The sequence below is a fragment of the Penaeus chinensis genome, chromosome 24 (assembly GCF_019202785.1).
Source record: "Penaeus chinensis breed Huanghai No. 1 chromosome 24, ASM1920278v2, whole genome shotgun sequence".
NCBI classification, from domain to species: Eukaryota; Metazoa; Arthropoda; class Malacostraca; order Decapoda; family Penaeidae; genus Penaeus; species Penaeus chinensis.
Window position 1 is genome coordinate 29,711,191 of NC_061842.1, and position 17,652 is coordinate 29,728,842.

General features: G+C 34.0%; 3 non-coding genes across 3 annotated transcripts; 1 reads left to right on the top strand and 2 right to left on the bottom strand.

The window, feature by feature from the left end:
* Positions 1-5,742: 5,742 nt before the first annotated feature.
* On the bottom strand, positions 5,743-5,824 carry Trnal-aag. The gene has a single exon. It is a non-coding gene; the product is annotated as a tRNA-Leu (tRNA).
* A 1,217-nt stretch (positions 5,825-7,041) lies between these two features.
* On the top strand, positions 7,042-7,123 carry Trnal-uaa. Its single transcript has one exon. It is a non-coding gene; the product is annotated as a tRNA-Leu (tRNA).
* Positions 7,124-8,167: 1,044 nt separating this feature from the next.
* On the bottom strand, positions 8,168-8,249 carry Trnal-uag. Its single transcript has one exon. It is a non-coding gene; the product is annotated as a tRNA-Leu (tRNA).
* Between the last annotated feature and the right edge of the window lie 9,403 nt (positions 8,250-17,652).

Here is a 17,652-nt window from a genome sequence, read left to right on the forward strand (position 1 = left end):
ATACATACTTTTGCATACATACTTTTGCATACATACTTTTGCATACATACTTTTGCATACATACTTTTGCATACATACTTTTGCATACATACTTTTGCATACATACTTTTGCATACATACTTTTTGCATACATACTTGTGCATACAGTACTTTTTGCATACATACTTTTGCATACATACCTTTGCATACATACTTGTGCATACATACTTGTGCATACATACTTTTGCATACATACTTGTGCATACATACTTTTGCATACATACTTGTGCATACATACTTTTGCATACATACTTTTGCATACATACTTTTGCATACATACTTTTGCATACATACTTGTTGCATACATACTTGTGCATACATACTTTTGCATACATACTTTTGCATACATACTTTGTGCATACATACTTGTGCATACATACTTGTGCATACATACTTGTGCATACATACTTTTGCATACATACTTCCTACATACATACTTCCTACATACATACTTCCTACATACATACTTCCTACATACATACTTCCTACATACATACTTCCTACATACATACTTCCTACATACATACTTCCTACATACATACTTCCTACATACATACTTCCTACATACATACTTCCTACATACATACTTCCTACATACATACTTCCTACATACATACTTCCTACATACATACTTCCTACATACATACTTCCTACATACATACTTCCTACATACATACTTCCTACATACATACTTCCTACATACATACTTCCTACATACATACTTCCTACATACATACTTCCTACATACATACTTCCTACATACATACTTCCTACATACATACTTCCTACATACATACTTCCTACATACATACTTCCTACATACATACTTCCTACATACATACTTCCTACATACATACTTCCTACATACATACTTCCTACATACATACTTCCTACATACATACTTCCTACATACATACTTCCTACATACATACTTCCTACATACATACTTCCTGCATACATACTTTTGCATACATACTTTTGCATACATACTTTTGCATACATACTTTGCATACATACTTTGCATACATACTTGTGCATACATACTTTTGCATACATACTTTTGCATACATACTTTGCATACATACTTGTGCATACATACTTTTGCATACATACTTGTGCATACATACTTGTGCATACATACTTGTGCATACATACTTGTGCATACATACTTGTGCATACATACTTGTGCATACATACTTGTGCATACATACTGTGCATACATACTTTGGCATACATACTTGTGCATACATACTTGTGCATACATACTTGTGCATACATACTTGTGCATACATACTTGTGCATACATACTTGTGCATACATACTTGTGCATACATACTTGTGCATACATACTTGTGCATACATACTTTTGCATACATACTTGTGCATACATACTTGTGCATACATACTTGTGCATACATACTTGTGCATACATACTTGTGCATACATACTTGTGCATACATACTTGCTACATACATACTTCCTACATACATACTTCCTACATACATACTTCCTACATACATACTTCCTACATACATACTTCCTACATACATACTTCCTACATACATACTTCCTACATACATACTTCCTACATACATACTTCCTACATACATACTTCCTACATACATACTTCCTACATACATACTTCCTACATACATACTTCCTACATACATACTTCCTACATACATACTTCCTACATACATACTTCCTACATACATACTCTATACATACTTCCTACATACATACTTCCTACATACATACTTCCTACATACATACTTCCTACATACATACTTCCTACATACATACTTCCTACATACATACTTCCTACATACATACTTCCTACATACATACTTCCTACATACATACTTCCTACATACATACTTCCTACATACATACTTCCTACATACATACTTCCTACATACATACTTCCTACATACATACTTCCTACATACATACTTCCTACATACATACTTCCTACATACATACTTCCTACATACATACTTTTGCATACATACTTTGGCATACATACTTTGGCATACATACTTTTGCATACATACTTTTGCTTACATACTTTTGCATACATACTTTTGCATACATACTTTTGCATACATACTTTTGCATACATACTTTTGCATACATACTTATGCATGCATACTTATAATACATACATACATACTTCATACATACATACTTCATACATATATACTTCATACACACATACTTCATACACACATACTTCATACATACATACTTCATACATACATACTTCATACATACATACTTCATACATACATACTTCATACATACATACTTCATACATACATACTTCATACATACATACTTCATACATACATACTTCATACATACATACTTCATACATACATACTTCATACATACATACTTCATACATACATACTTCATACATACATACTTCATACATACATACTTCATACATACATACTTCATACATACATACTTCATACATACATACTTCCTACATACATACTTCATACATACATACTTCATACATACATACTTCATACATACATACTTCCTACATACATACTTCCTACATACATACTTCCTACATACATACTTCCTACATACATACTTCCTACATACATACTTCCTACATACATACTTCATACATACATACTTCATACATACATACTTCATACATACATACTTCATACATACATACTTCATACATACATACTTCATACATACATACTTCATACATACATACTTCATACATACATACTTCATACATACATACTTCATACATACATACTTCATACATACATACTTCATACATACATACTTCATACATACATACTTCATACATACATACTTCTCATACATACATACATACTTCATACATACATACTTCATACATACATACTTCCATACATACATACTTCATACATACATACTTCATACATACATACTTCATACATACATACTTCATACATACATACTTCATACATACATACTTCATACATACATACTTCATACATACATACTTCATACATACATACTTCATACATACATACTTCATACATACATACTTTATACATACATACTTCATACATACATACTTTATACATACATACTTCATACATACATACTTCATACATACATACTTTATACATACATACTTCATACATACATACTGCATACATACATACTTCATACATACATACTTCATACATACATACTTCATACATACATACTTCATACATACATACTTCATACATACATACTTCATACATACATATGTACACATACATACTTATATACATACATATGTACACATACATACATAACTATACACATACATACATAATTATACACATAAGTATACATATACTTGGAAATGGAAAATGATATGATGAATATGCTTAACACCTTAAATATATATTTCTTATATCGATATTACGGTGTTATAATGACGGATTAATAATATATAACTTCATTACTGTCTTGCGAAACACAGGAGAACAAAAGGAATTTGTATTACTTCACCCTCAAAGTATTCGTTTACAAGTCAAAGTAAACGTTGTTTTCTTACTGTAAACGATTTTTAGATGATTACATTGCTTCGCATCGGAAGTTTTCTCTTTCCCGTTTTTTTATAAACCACGGCCATTTCACAAGTTTCAAGAGACTTTCCTGACTCACAAACGTCAAATGCATCAAAAGTACCAGCCTATGTTCCTTTGTGCACACCACATTCCGGGATATCAAAAGAAACGGGAAAGAGGAAAGTTACATACTGGCCATCGGATAGTACTCTAACCGAGAGTGATGTGATGAATTGTGACGTGATCTGGCCTTTAACCTGGCTGTTTCGCCGCGCAACCCAAGTCAGGAAAGGTTAAGCGACGAGTTAATTACAAATGACTGAATTGCATTGCAAATCATTTATTCCTATTATTTCGTCCTTCTATGGTCAGGACAAATTTATCAGTAACTTTAGTAATCATGACATTAAGACTGTCAGCGTTTTGAAATAACATTATCAATTCTACCCTCTCCATGCTGCTAGTAACTATAACTACTGATTCCTTTAGAAATTAATTGAAAAAAATGAATTAAGAACAAATGGAATGGTAGTCTCCCTGGTAAAGGGAATTATTCATTGTGCCTAGCTCTTTACTGGATAGTAATATAATCTTGTCTGAAACGAAAATATGAAATATCTTTGTCTTTATTGGGGATATGTGTCGATAAGGGAATTGTGTTGAAATATATTACTGAGATTTTATAATCCTTCCTTTTGTAAATGGTTTCCATACGTCGCTTGACCTTACCTGGCTGCAGGGGTACGCCGCAAAACAGTCAGGTAAAAGGTTATACCACATTACTTTGGATCAGAATACTGTACGATGACCACTACAACAACTTCCCTGTTCCGCGTTTCTTTCGATATGGATGTCCCGCCAATTTCTCAGGTTTCAAGAGAATCTCCTGTTCACCGAACACCAAGTGTATCAAAATATCCAGATGATATGTGCACACCACTTCCTGGGATCCAGTTGGAGATGCCTGTACTGGAGGCGGTAGCGAAGATGAAAAGGTTCGGCGGACGTCGGTCAGAGGCTCCCTTAGCGCGGAGAAGATTGGTATACGAAGCAGAGAGGGAGGAATAACTTTAAATGTCAGATATTAAATAAATGGATTTGTGAAATATTCCATGTTTTATTTTTATTTCTCCATGAAGTAGCCCCGAGTCAAGCGATGACGGAGTAGTTTACATATCATAAAAAGGGTGTTTGAGGATTATTAGCTTTATCAGTGGTGGTCATTTACCGTTTTTTGTTTCCCCTTTACACGATATCTGTTTATTACTATCTACTGTAGAATTAAGTGGGAGTAATAACTACATTTAGAAGATAAATTAAAATCGTCATTCTGCAACCGGCTCCACCCAAGGCATCTCTAACGTAGTCCCAGGATGTGGTGTGCAAATGGGATCTTCCAGGTCTTTTGATACTATTTGCATTTGCAGATGAGGAAACTCACTTAAAACCTGAGAAATGTTAAACGTGTACCTTAGAAGGACTTAGATGAATTTAGGTTAACCAGGAATGATGTAATTAATTCACACATTTTGAACAGAGCTCGATGGTCGCTTGACCTTATCTGACTCAGGGATATGTCGTGAAACACACAGGTCAAAGGTCAAATCACAACACATTGCTTCGCATCGGAAGTTTTCTCTTTCCCGTTTCTTTTGGATATGACGCTCATTTCTCGTTCCAACACACTTTCCTGACCCACAAACGCCAGATGCATCAAAACTACCAGCTGATGTTCCTTTGTGCACACCACATTCCGGGATATGTTTATAAAAAAAACGGGAGAGAGGAAAGTTACATAATCGGATAATATTCTAACCGAGACTGATGTGAAGAAATGTGACATAATCTGACCTTTAACCTAGTTGTTTCAACCCGAATCAGGTAATGTTAAGCGACAAGTTGTTTACAAATAACTGAATTAACCCTCCCCTTAATTTCGTAGCAAATTATTTAATCTTATTATTTCGTCTTTCTATTGTCAGGACAAATCTAACTGATTTCTTTGGATTAATTCTTAGACATGATTGATGTAGTACTGTACTGTATTTACTGTGGATTTATCTGACGATATGAGCTTAATTTGAATGCTGACATCAAGGCAACGAACAAGTGTTAAAATCCCTGACAGCGGTGGGATTCGAACCCACGCCTCCGAAGAGACTGGTGCCTTAAACCAGCGCCTTAGACCGCTCGGCCACGCTACCTACAGATACTACAAAATTGAACACATCAAATCGCCCAACTGCTTATATCCCTCCCATAAAGTGTTATCTGGCAAAATTAAATTTTCTATATCCTGTAGTATGTTGCACAGTTTACGATGCAACATAACCAACATTTTTAGAGTAGATATTTCTCCCACTGAAATTTACAGTGTGCACAGCAGATCTGTTTCTTATTTAAAGAAATATCATTGTGCGGGGTAGACACTGATGCTTGACTTCAGTAATCATACAACTATTTTTTATAAATAAGAGTCTTCTGCAAATGCCAAAAGGTTACTTTTAGCAGTAACATTACCAATCCTAACCTCTCCAAGCACCCAATCCCCAACTATAACTTCTGATTCCTTTAAAGACTAACTGAAACAAAATGAATTAAGATCAAATGAAATGGTGATCTCACTGATAAAGGTAATTATTCCTTGTGCCTAGCTCTTTACTGGATAATACTATAATCTTGTCTGAAACGAAAATATGAAGTATCTTTGTCTTTCTTCGCAAACAATCTTTGGTAATTTTGGGGATATGTCTCGATAAAGGAAGTGGGTTAAATTATTACCGAGATAATTTATTCATTCCTTTTATAAATTATTTCCATACATCGTTTAGCCTTATTTGGCTACAGGTTAAAGGTCATATCACAGCACATTTCATCACATTACTTCGGATAAGAATACTGTCCGATGAGCACTACAACTTCCCTGTTCCACGTATCTTTTGATATGGATGTCACGCCCATTTCTCAAGTTTCAAGAGAGTCTCCTATTCACCGAACGCCAAGTATATAAAAATATCCAGATGATGTTTCTGGGATACCGTTGGAGATGCCTGTACGGAAGATGAAAAGGTTCGGCGGGCGTCGGTCAGAGGCTCCCTTTGCGGGGAGAAGATTGGTATATGAAGAAGAGAAAAATGACTTTATGAAAACCTTTTTTTTTTTCTAAATGTCAGATGTTGAATAACTAAAATGTTCCATGCATTCTTTTTATTTCTTCATGATTTAAAATTATGTTGGGTGGGAGTTATAACTTCATTTGGAAGATAGATGGAAATCGTCATTCTGCGTGTGTATTTTTTCCCGAATGCATCATAGGAAACAAATAATATTCTTGCGTACAATCACATATTAGGATCACGCTGGAAATGCCGTTGCTACCTCGTAGAAGGGAAACTCGATGGTAAATGTACACTTATCAGGAGGTAGCGTGGCCGAGCGGTCTAAGGCGCTGGTTTTAAGCACCGGTCTCTTCGGAGGCGTGGGTTCGAATCCTACCGCTGCCAGGACACTTTACTTTTGATCCTAATATATCATTATAGATCCTCCGAGAAGCGAAAAGGCATTTCTAGTAAAAATGCATTAAATATCATCTATACTTCCGTTTATATCGTCGGTTGGTGCTTGTTTCAATTGTAAAAAGGTGGTTCAGAATTTTCACACGCACGCCATTAACGTCTGCATTGATAATGTAAGGCCCTGTAAACTTGATGACAAGTTAATACTGCCCTTGCAAGCACTACTGATATATCATATACGATATGAGCAGTGATAAAATGAAGTTTCCTCGAAAAGCTAAAAAATCATAATCAGCTCTTAGAGTGTGCTCATATATGAATGCATTAAGGATTCGTACATACTACCAATGTTTGCATAACATTTTGCCTTGACTAAGCAAAGGGAGCCTCTGACCGACGTCTTCCGAACCTTCTCGTCTTCCGCATTGCCCTTCTGCGACAGGCAACCGCCTCCACCACAAGCATTTCCAAAGACATCCCAAGATGTGTGCAGAATGGAAAATTATCTGGATTTTGTTTATACAATTGGCGTTTGTGGAACAGTAACTCTCTTGAACCCTTAGAAACAGACGTAATATTCATATAGAAAGAAACGCGAAAGAGGGAAATTGCTGTAATGGTCATCGTATAGTATTCCCATCTGAAGGAAGTGCAATGTGATTTGATCTTTAACTTCACTGTTTCACTGCGTATCCCTGAGTCAGATAATGTTAAGTGACGTTTCGGATTTACAAATCATATGAATGGATGATCTCAACTCTCATATCGTTGAAGCTTATGTAATTTCGAGAGTATGTAATGTTTAGAGATATGCCAGAAATAAAACAAACTTACAACAGTATATATCTGGATATATGTGTATGTGTGAAACTTGAACAATCCTTTTCATAGAACAAACCAGTACTAAATGTCAATATCAACCTTCCTTAAATCATTGCATGAATATAAGTTTTATACCGTAGGTATATATTTTAAGTGTTCTCATTAGAAATAATTTTCGTATCTTGGAGTATCTATAAATACCACAAGCCCTGGCAGCGGTGGGATTCGAACCCACGCCCCCGAAGAGACTGGTGCCTAAAACCAGCGCCTTAGACCACTCGGCCACGCTACCTATTTATGTGCAATAAATTGCCACCTTATCAAATGCTAAATTGCTTATATACTGCCAACTAAATGTCATCTTGCGAGAATAAATTCCAGCTTCGCCTTGCTATGTTCCACCCCCTCCTAAAAAATATACAAAAGGAATTCAAAGAAATGGAAAAAATCACACACAGTCAAAGAAAGCGTAGGAGCTGGTAGGATTTACGATATGTTGATGATAAAATCAAGGAAACGATTACTTTACTCATATCTTTCCCTGTATTTCTTTTGTCTTTGAGATTTTTCAGAAGTAAGGGAATGTGCAGATGAATATTGTTCATTCATTCATTATTGATTGCATATTATAAACTTCTCAGCTCGCAAAAGACAATTATTTCTATGTGCACACCGCATCCTGGGATCCCGCTGGAGATGCCTGCGGTGGAGGCAATGCAGGCATTTCCAACGAGCAAATATGTATCAACACATCATTCATACCACCAATTCTGTTCCACCACATACAGAATTACGCTGATGCATTCCTTCACGAACCCTCTTACTGTCTTATCATTTCCTCCCTCTCCTTCAGGAAGATCTTCCTGTAGTGTATCTTTCATTTATTAAAGTTTTATTATCCTTTATTTTTAATTAGAAATACGCCATGCACATGGGACACACGAACTAAGGCTTACCTTCCATATGTGTCAGAACATCGTTGATAACACCAAAAAAATTATTTTATTACCATTCATTTCATGGAATTATTTAAATGCATATTTATTTTAGAAATCGTCATCAAAAGTCGTCCCAGGATGTGGTGTACGCACAGGATCAGCATCTGAATATTTTAAAGCGTTTGGTGTTTGCGGGACAGGAAACTCTCTTGAAACCCGAGAAATGTCAGGAGAAACGCCAAAAACGGAAGTTGCTGAGGTCATCGTACAGTATTCCGACCTGAAGTAATGGGATGCAATGATTTGACCTTTAATCTCACTGTTTCACCCCGTATTCTTGAGTTAAATAAGGTTAAACGATGTATCAGAATTTACAAATTATATGAATAACTGATCTCACCTCTGAGGTGTTTAGAATATGCAATTAATAATGAATGGAAATACACCGGAAATAACTCGAAACTTACAACTATATTTATCTGCACATTCCTCTACCTCTGGAAAATCTCAGCGAGAAAAGACATACAAGAAAAAATATGAAGAAAGTAAAATGATCAGTTGTTTGCTCCCTATCGATGGAGCAGATATACTACAGAGATATATTCCACAGTATTAGCACCACCCTAACAGCAGCACAAGGCAAATTGAGTTCTTCGTTATCAGAACCTTCAGAACTTTGACCCAGTTGTCATGCTTAAAAGTATATGCGAACTATTTTCGAAGTAAATCGTTTCCTTCATTTGATCACCAATATAACGTATATGATATCTTCAGTAGTTCTTGCAAAGACAGTATTAGCTTGTCATCATATTTACCAAGCCTGGCGTCATAACTGCAGATATTTGCATCTTGTATGTGTGAATCATTCTTTCATAGCTGACGATATCACCCTAATATAAATATTTGAATGAAAGTTTTATATCTTCCCAAAATATCAATAATATTTGAATTGTTCTCACACGAAATGGCTTTTGCTTCTCGGAGTATCTATAATGACATTCTAGGATCAGAAGTGATGTGCCACAAGCCTGGCATACACACATATTATCTGGTTCTTTTGAGAACGCAGAATGACGATTTCCATTTCTCTTTTAAAGGTAGTTATTAATCTCAGCTAACTGTGCAGTAGATAGTAATAAATGAATCTCGTCTAAAAGGAAACAGAAAATAAAGATCAGTCTTCTTGTTCCGAATTGGGTTAAACAGCAGTGATGTAACTAATTCACATAATTTGTAAACAAATCCGTTTAACCTTACCTGATTCGGGCATACGCGGGGCTTGAGTCAGGTTAAAAGTCAAGTCACACATTTCATTACATTACTTCAGATCGGAATACTGTACGATGACTACCGCAGCAACTTCCATCTTTCCCGTTGCTTCTAAAATGAATATCACGCCCGTTTCTCAGGTTTCAAGAGACGTTCCTGCTCCGCGAACGCCAATAGTGACGATGTTCCATTGTGCACACCACATCCTGGAATCCTGTTGGAGATGCCTGTGGTGGAGGCGGTTGCCTTGCCGCAGAGAGGTAATGCGGAAGACGAGACGGTTCAACGGACGTCGTTCAGAGGTTCCCTTTGCTCGGAGAAGATTAGTTTATGAAGCGGAGAGGGAGGAATGACAGTCTTTAAATAATGTTAAATAAATGTGTATATTATCATTCCATGTTGAATTTATTTGCTTTATCAACGGTTTTAATCGAGATCATATCTCTGAAGAGGTAGTTTTCTATATATTCAGTTCATCCCCTATACCATTTGTTGCAATGTTGCCAACAAAATTATATGATTATACAATTAGGCAAATAATTGCATATATAAATGCCTAATAGTATTGACATGGTACATACTAACACACATAATCATGCTCAATACAGTGCTTATATGTACATACATGCTTAATACAGTACTTATATGTACATACATGCTTAATACAGTACTTATATGTACATACATGCTTAATACCGTACTTATATGTACATACATGCTCAATACAGTGCTTGATACATACATACATGCTCAATACAGTGCTTGATACATACATACATACTTAATTCATACGTACATACTCAATGCAGTAATTAATACATACATACATAATACATACGTATTTCATACATACTTCATACATACTTCATACATACATACATACTTCATACATACATACATACTTCATACATACATACATACTTCATACATACATACATACTTCATACATACATACATACATACTTACTTCATACATACATACATACTTCATACATACATACATACATACATACTTCATACATACATACATACTTCATACATACATACATACTTCATACATACATACATACTTCATACATACATACATACTTCATACATACATACATACTTCATACATACATACATACTTCATACATACATACATACTTCATACATACATACATACTTCATACATACATACATACTTCATACATACATACATACTTCATACATACATACATACTTCATACATACATACATACTTCATACATACATACATACTTCATACATACATACATACTTCATACATACATACATACTTCATACATACATACATACTTCATACATACATACATACTTCATACATACATACATACTTCATACATACATACATACTTCATACATACATACATACTTCATACATACATACATACTTCATACATACATACATACTTCATACATACATACATACTTCATACATACATACATACTTCATACATACATACATACTTCATACATACATACATACTTCATACATACATACATACTTCATACATACATACATACTTCATACATACATACATACTTCATACATACATACATACTTCATACATACATACATACTTCATACATACATACATACTTCATACATACATACATACTTCATACATACATACATACATACTTCATACATACATACATACTTCATACATACATACATACTTCATACATACATACATACTTCATACATACATACATACATACTTCATACATACATACATACTTCATACATACATACATACTTCATACATACATACATACTTCATACATACATACATACTTCATACATACATACATACTTCATACATACATACATACTTCATACATACATACATACTTCATACATACATACATACATACATACTTCATACATACATACATACTTCATACATACATACATACATACTTCATACATACATACATACTTCATACATACATACATACATACTTCATACATACATACATACATACATACATACATACATACATACTTCATACATACATACTTCATACATACATACTTCATACATACATACTTCATACATACATACTTCATACATACATACTTCATACATACATACTTCATACATACATATTTCATACATACATACTTCATACATACATACTTCATACATACATACTTCATACATACATACTTCATACATACATACTTCATACATACATACTTCATACATACATACTTCATACATACATACTTCATACATACATACATACATACTTCATACATACATACATACATACTTCATACATACATACATACATACTTCATACATACATACATACATACTTCATACATACATACATACATACTTCATACATACACATACTTCATACATACATACATACATACTTCATACATACATACATACATACATACTTCATACATACATACATACATACTTCATACATACATACATACATACTTCGTACATACATACATACATACTTCATACATACATACATACATACATACATACTTCATACATACATACATACATACATACATACATACATACTTCATACATACATACATACATACTTCGTACATACATACTGCATACATACATACTGCATACATACATACTTCATACATACATACTTCATACATACATACTGCATACATACATACTTCATACATACATACTTCATACATACATACTTCATACATACATACTTCATACATACATACATACTTCATACATACATACATACTTCATACATACTTCATACATACTTCATACATACTTCATACATACTTCATACATACATACATACTTCATATATACTTCATACATACATACTTCATACATACATACATACTTCATACATACATACATACTTCATACATACTTCATACATACATACTTCATACATACATACATACTTCATACATACTTCATACATACTTCATACATACATACATACTTCATACATACATACATACTTCATACATACATACTTCATACATACTTCATACATACTTCATACATATTTCATACATACATACTTCATACATACATACTTCATACATACTTCATACATACTTCATACATATTTCATACATGCATACTTCATACATACATACTTCATACATACATACTTCATACATACATACTTCATACATACATACTTCATACATACATACTTCATACATACATACATACATACTTCATACATACATACATACTTCATACATACATACATACTTCATACATACATACATACTTCATACATACATACATACTTCATACATACATACATACTTCATACATACATACATACTTCATACATACATACTTCATACATACATACATACTTCATACATACATACATACTTCATACTTACATACTTCGTACATACATACTGCATACATACATACTTCATACATACATACATACTTCATAAATACATACTGCATACATACATACAAACTTCATGCATACAAACTTAATACAGACATACAAACTTAATACATACATACAAACGTCATACATACAAACTTAATACATACATACATACTTCATACATACATACTGCATACATACATACTGCATACACACATACAAACTTCATGCGTACAAACTTAATACATACATACAAACTCCATACATACAAACTTAATACATACATACTTCATACATACATACTTCATACATACATACAAACTTCATACATACAAACTTAATACATACATACATACTTCATACATAGATACTGCATACATACATACAAACTTCATACATACAAACTTAATACATACATACAAACTTCATGCATACAAACTTAATACATACATACATACTTCATACATACATACAAACTTCATACATACAAACTTAATACATACATACTTCATACATACATACAAACTTCATACATACAAACTTAATACATACATACTTCATACATACATACTGCATACATACATACAAACTTAATACATACATAGTTACTTATTAAATACATACACATACACATCATCTATTACATACATACATATATACACATGTTTCAATTATATAACACCACCATAATTACTCCAATGGTAATGTGAACACGAAATAACAAAAAGGAATCTATTTTTACAAATCTTTATTCCTTCGATCTTTTCTCGTTGTAGCTGATTTCTGTTTCCTTCTTACTAGATGTGGCAGTACATTCCCTAATCAACCTTAATCCTATTTCTCAATATCTTTTTCTTAACAGTTTCATGGTCCATTCCTCCCGTCATGCTCTTAACTGTAAAATTATTTAATCTTCCTTCACTCTCTCTTTAATTCATTGAAGTATTATATATATAATTATATATATATATAAGTATTATTTTTAAATGGATACACGTCATACGCATGGGACAAACGAACTAAGGTTTACCTTTCCACACTTATAAGCACGGATCACCACGCCGTTGAGACACCAACATAATTATTTATCTTTTCTACCTAGACTACTGTCCATTTCATGGAGAGAAAATGAAATATTTAATTATTAATACATATTTAATTTAGAATATATATAAAGCCACCCCCATTTGCTTCGTATAACAATATTCTCTACACAAAGGGAGAACCTTCTAGTCTTCCGCACTGATCTGCGGAAGACAACCGCCTCCTCCACCGATATCTCAAACGTAATCCCAGGATGTGGTATGCACAAAGGAACATAATCTGCATCTTATGACACACTTGGCGTTTGTGAGACAAGAAGTCATATACGGACAGCATTCTGACCCGATTTTATGTGATGAAGTGTCCGATATACGATGCCCATGGGGAGAGCCCAGTCTGTGTCAACTGATGCCGACTCGCTTACATGTGTCAGCAGGTGCTGACTCGGATGAGCTTAGTCCTTACCCACCGTGGTGCCCAGCCACAGAAGTAACCTCCAGGCGACAATTGCAACTTCTCGCGCCTGGGCGGGTCACGAACCGCCGACCCCTCGGATGAGAGGCCGACACTTTACCACTGTACTAGCGCGGATGAAGTGTCACATGATCTGATCTTTAACCTGGCTGATTCACCGCGTAACCCGAAGGTACGTAAGGTCAAGTGACTCATCTGAGTTCTTCATAAATGACTGAATTAATTATCTAGCTCATTATTTTATTATTCTAGGGTCATTGCAGATTTCTGATCTCTTTGGATTAATTCTTCGACATGATTAGTTTATTGCTATTTACTGCAAATTTATCTGCGAATCTTCCTAAAATTGTATATTATACCTTATCAATAATTTAGTACCTCATAATAATGATATGAGTCTAATATGAATGCTTTACAAATATTACCATCATATCTTGAAATTAACATATATTTCTTATCTTCTCACTGGAAATGCCGTTTAGCCCCTCGGCGTATCTGTGACGCCACATCAAGGCAACGATGAAGTGCTAAAAGCCCTGGCAGCAGTGGGATTCGAAAGAGACTCGTACCTTAAATCAGTTCCTTAGACCGTTTGGCCAGGCGACCTAATAATGTACAAAACATTTGACCATTAAATGTTAGCTGGCGAAAATCATTTCCAGATTCGCTTTGCCGCACCCCCCACTCCAAAAAGTAGCAAAGGATTGGAAAAGATCACACACAGGCAAAACAACAGCTGGAACTGGTGGCAATGTAATGTATGGTACTATGTCAATGTAATTTTCTATATCCGGTAGCATACTATATAGTTCACGAATTTAACATGAGTAAGTGAAATCTGGCAATGGATGTCATAAGAGTTTTACAACCCTCCTAAACGTGTATGGAAACAACATACCCCATATTAGAAGAGTAGGTTCTGGTCTTCGTTTGACAGATATGTCAACAGACTAGATGAAAGATTCATCAAAGAAGTTCTTAGTCAAGATAAACTGATTTGCTGCCTACAAAGAACCTGGCATAATGAAGGACAGGTCACAACTGAAATCATGTGTGCGTCTGTGTGTACTTTCATGTATTCATTTTTTTATTCTTTAGTTCTCTTATAGATATATCTAGCATTGAAAGTAACGGTGTGTAGAGCAGGTCTGTTTGTTATCTAAGGAAATATTGTACGGGGTAGCGGCTGACGCTTGACTTATATTCCTCGATAAGACGCTGATCGCATTATTTAACCGTATACAACCCTTTTTATAAATAGAATTATGAGATTCTTTGTAATTGCCCAACATACAAAAAACAACCTTATAAGTCCTACCTTTCTCATGCACCCATTAACTATAACTTCAGATATCTTTAAAGATTAATCGTTTCCCTGCAAAAGGTAATTATTCCTTGTACTAAAACTTAAAATATGAAGTATCTTTGTCCTTCTTCGCAAACAATCTTTGGTAATCTTGGAGATATGTCTCGGCCTTAGAACCACAAGATAAAGGATTCTTTTTGTAAATAATTTCCATACGTCACTTGACCTTACTTGACTTCAGGAGTATGCGGCGAAACAGTCAGGTTAAAGTTCAGATCACAGGACATTTGATCACATTACTTCGGATAAGAATACTGCACTATGACCAATACAGAAACTTCCCTGTTCTGCGTTTCTGTCGATTTGGACGTCACCTCCATTTCCCAAATTTCAAGAGAGTCTCCCCTTCCACGAACGCTAAGTATATCAAAATATCTAGATGATGTTCTTTTGTGCACTTCACATCCTGGGATCCCGTTGGAAGAAGACTGGTATACGAAGCAGAGAGGGAGAAATGATTTTATGCAAACTTTAAATGCCAGATATTAAATAAATGCGTTTGTAATCTTTTCCATGTTTTCCTTTCTTTTTTGCACAATGTTAACCATATAAAATGTTTTAGCAACGGTGTGTTACCGTATTGATGTTCACACATGCACTAATAGGTATGTAATTATATTCTTATGACTCATTCAACAGAAATGGTTAGCATACATCTGCAACACTTCAACGGATAAAGGGGATACTGAAGTGATATAATATGACAGTCCATGAATGCAGGTAATGGAACTGATTAGCATAATGAAAAATCTAGCTAGAGGTAAGAAAGATTATTCTCAGAACAGTTATTTTTTATTATATTACTGTTATTACGGGTATCATTTTTATTGTATAAATGTATCTATAATACAATGGCTCAACATTATATTCAAGGTATACATGTATATATGTTTTCATGTTGTATCCCTTGTAACGGCTAAATTTGATTTGATATTAGCATAAAAAATGTATTTTATCATAAAATCAATTCGTGATTTTGCTTACCAAAGCCAAAAGTTACAATATGTAATGCTTTTTTCAATAAGAAATTAAATATTTTTGGGTACAGCTTTATTCCCAAAGCTGTAACACGTTTGTGTGTGTGTGTGTGTGTGTGATACATATATATACACACACATACTTAGATATATATATACATGCCGAGACACACACAAACACATACATACATAAGTGTGTTTGTGTGTGTGTGTGTGATACAT